Consider the following 5,652-nt stretch of genomic DNA (forward strand, 5'->3'; position numbering starts at 1 on the left):
CGATCAATTTTTTGGCGCCGTTGTCGGGGATTGGCAACTGAAGAAATTTTTATTCGCCATAACAAGTTTTTCTTGTCACCTTATATTTATCTAGTCCAACGTGGTTTACTATTTTCTTTTGTAGGTTTTTTTTATTGCATGACCCTGATATCTGCTGGTAAACCATTGAACCATTCGACCCTGAAGTTAAATAATCGTTCAGACAACGCCTACGTGCCCAAAGAACTAGAGAACATTTAAACCAACTACAATTCCAAGGCAATAACATGGGAGATCTAGAAGCTCCTAATGAAGCAATTAATCTCCAAGTTACAAGACCAAGAAAGATATGAGATCATTTGAACTCGATTGTCGATGACCTCAATCCAGGCATAGTGGCTCCTGAAATAAAAGCAACTCATTTTGAACTTAAACCGGTAATGTTTAATATGCTAAATTTTATGGGCTAATTTGGTGGTTCACCCAATGAGGATGCTAGATAGTATGTTCGTGATTTCCTTGAAGTTTGTGACTCGTTTCGAAAACAAGGAGTATATGAAGATGTGCTTAAACTAAAACCTTTCCCTTATTCCCTACGCGATAGAGCGAGAGCCTGGCTCAGCGGAGTTCATTCCGGCTCAATGGAGCCATGGGTAGATTTATGCAAGAGTTCCCTACTTTGATATAATCCACCCAATATGAATACACAGCTTCGCAATGACATTATAAGTTTTCGCCAAGGAGATAATGAATCAATGTACAAATGTTGGGATAGGTATAAAAGTCTACTTCATAAATATGTCAACCATGGATTTCATGACTGGACTCAAGTAGTGATGTTTACAACAGAGTTAATGCACTGACTCGAATAATGTTAGATGCCTCAGCAAATGGTACCTTACTTGACAAATCACTCGAGGAAGCTTTTGATATCCTCGACAGGATAGAAAATAATTATTATCAATTCCCAAATACAAGATTGGGAACCGGCAGAAAAACATATGGAGCATATGAATTAGAGAGTAAGGATTCGGTAGCTTCTCAACTTTCTGCCATAACTAATATGTTGAAAATTTTCCAACGTCCTAATGAGGTAAGAGAAGTCAAGGTGACCAATAACGCATGCATATTTTGTCATGCCAACCATCATGAGAGTGAATGTCAGGAAAACCATGAGTCAACCAATTTTGTGGGCAATTACAATCGGTGCAATAATAACCCCTATTCAAACATGTATAGTCCTAGTTGGAGATAACATCCGAACTTTTATGGAGTAATCAAGGGAACAGTAACAATCAAGCAACAAATTACATGCCACATCAGAATAATTCATACCATCAACATTTTTAGAATCAGCATCATCAGCAGCCCTGGCAAAACAATAAAGGTATAGCTTCTTCCTCGAACACTAATTCTAATACTAACTCCTTGGAGTTATCATTGCAGGAATTTATGGCCTCGACAAAATATTTCATGGCCTCAACAAAGGCCTTGATGCACGAGTACTCTGCAATACTTAAAAATCAAGGAAATTTTCCACAAAGCCAAGCTACACTTTTGCAAACCCATAGTTCATCCCTAAGAGCATTAAAGAATCAAGTGGGCCAAATTTCTACGGCATTACATTCGCGCTCGCAAGAAAATCTCCCTAGTGACACTAAAATCACTAAGCATCATGGAAAGGAGCAATGCAGTGTACTTACACTAAGGAGTGGAACACAAGTCAAGTCTGGGGGAGAACACCTAAACAGTCCTCGCCATGGCATAACACAACCAAAGGATCGAGTTGAAAATGAGGAACGAGATGAATTACTTGAAGATAAGGAAAGGGGTGAAGGCTTAGAAAAACATCGTTCAGATAATGAGAAATTCATGGCCAATACCAGAGATTCCTCAGCAACAACAGCAGGTAATGTGAGACCTACACCACCATTCCCTCAACGATTGAAGAAACATAATGATGATATCCAATTCAAGAAATTTATTGATGTTCTGGACCAATTGTATATCAATGTGCCCTTACTTGAAGCCATCAAGCAAATGCATTCCTATGCCAAGTTTCTTAAGGACATCGTTACGAAGAAAAGGAATGTAGAACATGTTGCCACGATAACATAAATATGTTCTGCAGTAAGCAAACTCTCACAAAAACAAAAAGACCTTGGCAGTTTTTTAATACAATGTTCAATTGGTAATGACTTTGTTGGACGAACTCTTGTTGATTTGGGATCAAGTGTAAACTTGATACCAAAGTCCATATTTAGGAAACTAGAAGGGTATCACACTTTTCCAACTACAGTTATCCTACAACTGGTCGATCGGTTTTATGTACGGCCCGATGGCATAATAGAATACGTCATAGCAAAGGTGGAAAATTCGTATTTCCAGTTGATTTTCTCATCTTGGATTGCGAATCCAATGAACACGCGCTTATCATTCTAGGACGACCCTTTTTAGCCACTTAAATAATCCTAATAGATTGCGAAAGGGGAGAGTTCACAATATGAGTAGGAGACCAAAGCATCACAATCAATGTCTTCAATTCCATGAAATATGTGGATGACTCAGAGAAATGCCAATGCATTATAAAAGTATAGGAAAAGGAAATCCTTGGACATGATGAACCTCTAAGGTTAGACGAATTGATACATGCACCACATGCCCTAAAGCTAAGGATGATGAATTTACTATACCACTTGGCCTTATCACACGAGGCCGGACCAAACTTCTTAAAGTCAAGCTTCAAATCACAGTTCAAGCATTCATCCGGAAGGGTCTAATAGCAGAAGATTTGAAACAACTTTTTGAAGGGGATCCAGTTGTTATCCGGTCAACATGTCTTCTGTGGATACAACCGTCTGTCTCTTATCTTTCCAACGGTTCTTGAATCGCATCAATCCGATATCGGGAACTCAAGATATGTTTATTTTATTGAAGATGGTGCATGCAGGAAATCCTATACGGGATTAATACGTTATTACGAATTTTCAATATTTATATTGATTATTTGTAATATAATTTAATATAGGATGATTAATTATCTTTTAGGATCAGATTTATTATTTTATTAGGAATTAAGGTTGGGTTAAAACAATATTTTTAGTTATTATTATTTTATTAGGAATTAGAGTTAAAACATGTTTAGTTTATTAATATTTTATTCTTTAGTTATTTAGGACCTTTAGAATTCAGCCCCTATATAAAGGAGGCTTCATTCAACTTTGTAAATCAGATTTCTTTGATCAATAATACAACAAGAGTTTGTTTTTGCAAGTGCTGATTGCCTTGTGCCTTCGAAGCTTCTTCTCCTGGAGTTCTTTCAAGTTCTTGTGAGAGAGATTAATCTTCACACTCCAATTTGCCTTTTCATCGCGACTAGGAGGGTTGGTTAGAGCCATATTATCGTGTTTTCCCTTTCATTGCGACTAGGAGGGCTCGATAGGACATTATCCATCGATTTTCCACATCCATCCACGCCATCAATCATCTTTACCGTTCACTTTCATAAGGGAGATCTTTGATTTCTTGGTTATTTTCTCTATTCTTAATTCCTTTATCTTTTGTTTATCTTATTTTAATCTTGTTTCTTTTCTTTTTTCTAGCACTAAAAGAAACCCTAAAGAACCCTAGCTATTGCCGCCACCTTCCTCATTCATTCCTTATTGTTCTTCATCGAGTCTAGAGTTTTTCTAGGTTTGATTCTTCAACAAGAGCAACGTTCATCAATCCGCCACCGCTTCCCTATCAATTGGTATCAGATTTGGGCCGATTCTTGGAGAGAAACAAGCAATCTTGCTTGTTCTTGCACACAAAACCGTCAAGGTACCCCAACGGAGCTAGTTCACAAATGATTCAGCGTTTCAGGTTCTTTTTATTTAATTTTAATTTAGATTTAAATCCTTCTTGTTATTTTGCTATTTTTTCCAAAAAAACAAAAAAAAAAAAAAAAAAGGCAAAAAAACCAAAAAAAGCCAAAATTTCAAAAAAAAATGCAAACGAAGGTATTTAGGGCTGATTTTATCCATATATTATACTCATTCTAAGAGTAATCTCCAGTCCAAATTTCACCCCAATCGGAGTTCATTGGAGCCTTCAAATACATCATTCGAGTTTCATCGGCAGATTTGGTTTAGAATCTTATCGAATTTCTTGAAAATTTTACAGGAGGAATTTCGTTGTGAAAATTTCCATATTGAAACTTAATATATTGGAGATCATTCACACAAAATATCAGAAATTTTGGAGATCAAGAACAACTTCGAAAAAAGTGATCAAGAAAAACAGATTGTTTGAGGACTCACCGTTCAACAGAGTCTACTGGATACTACTGAAGGTATTTGGTTCTGAAATTTTACAGGTGGTTTCTTGATGCATCGAGAGACATTCAAGAAATTTTTCAGAATTTTTGGACACCGGTAACCCCCTCAAAAACGTTGCTCAAGTTGATCCAGCGTTTTCTAGGTTTTCTGGTTTGGTCCCTTTTTCTTTGACTCTTAGTGCTTTAGGTTCTTTTGTTTTTCCTTGTTATTGTTCTTTTGCATTATCTAACACATTATCTTCTTTGTGTTAGTAGGACTAAAGAGTTTTCATACTTCTTCCTTCTTTGCATTCTCGTTCTCTTGGAGTCTAACCTTTGTTTGGCCTCTTAGAGCTTTTAGGTTTTTCTTATCGCCTTTGCTAGTAATCAAACTCCGATACGAACTGTGAAAGACTACTTGGTAAAGTGAGTTTTAAAGAGTACAATATCGGCTTACTTGCCTCTCGTTGTGTTACTTTCTTGGAGTGACTTGTGAGGTTTCTTGCTTTGTTGAATTTATTTTATTTTATTCTACTTTAAAATCTTCTTTTGAGTGTTATAATTGCAGGATGGGCGACAATAACAATGAGACACTTACGGCTATCTTAGCCGCACTTGAACGACTCACAACTCAATTTGATAAACTTAACAATGCCTTGAGAGAACGGCAAGAACTACAACTGGATCAACCAAACTAGAATCCAAGGCCAAACAATGCTGAACTTTTGGCCCCCAGGCGAGCACAACCACGTTTTCAAACACCCAAACTCTTTGCAAAACCAAAGTTCACGATCCCGTCTTTTAAAGGAGACTATGACCCAGACAAGTACATCGATTGGGAAGGAAAAGTTGATCTCTTGTTCGCATACCATGACTGCCCTCAAGCTGAACAAGTTCCCCTCATCACCTTGGAATTCGAAGGATATGCTCACACTTGGTGGATGCAAACAAGGAAAAAGATCGACAACTACCAAATTCAACCAATCACGTCTTGGACCGAACTCAAACATGCCATGAGGAACCAATTTCTACCGACACACTATACACGAGAAGTTAAACAACGACTACACCGACTTCGACAAGGTAGAAGTTCAGTTGAAGATTACTACAAGGAGATGCAGTCCTTACTCAATAGGGCTAACATAACTGAAGAAGAAGAGGACACCATGTCAAGATTCGTCGTTGGCTTAAACTCAAACATCACTGATCTTCTTGATCTCCATGGGTACGAAAACCTCGAAGATACACTAAAGAAAGCAATGACAATCGAAGCACAAATACAAAGGAGATTCTGATTCAGAGAACATTACCAAGGTACTTCATTCTCTTACCAAGGTAATACTTCAAATCCTTCCTCATCTTCTACTCCATCTTCT

The sequence above is a fragment of the Hibiscus syriacus genome, unplaced genomic scaffold, assembly GCF_006381635.1.
Source record: "Hibiscus syriacus cultivar Baekdansim isolate YM2019G1 unplaced genomic scaffold, ASM638163v2 tig00112261_pilon, whole genome shotgun sequence".
Taxonomy (NCBI): Eukaryota; Viridiplantae; Streptophyta; class Magnoliopsida; order Malvales; family Malvaceae; genus Hibiscus; species Hibiscus syriacus.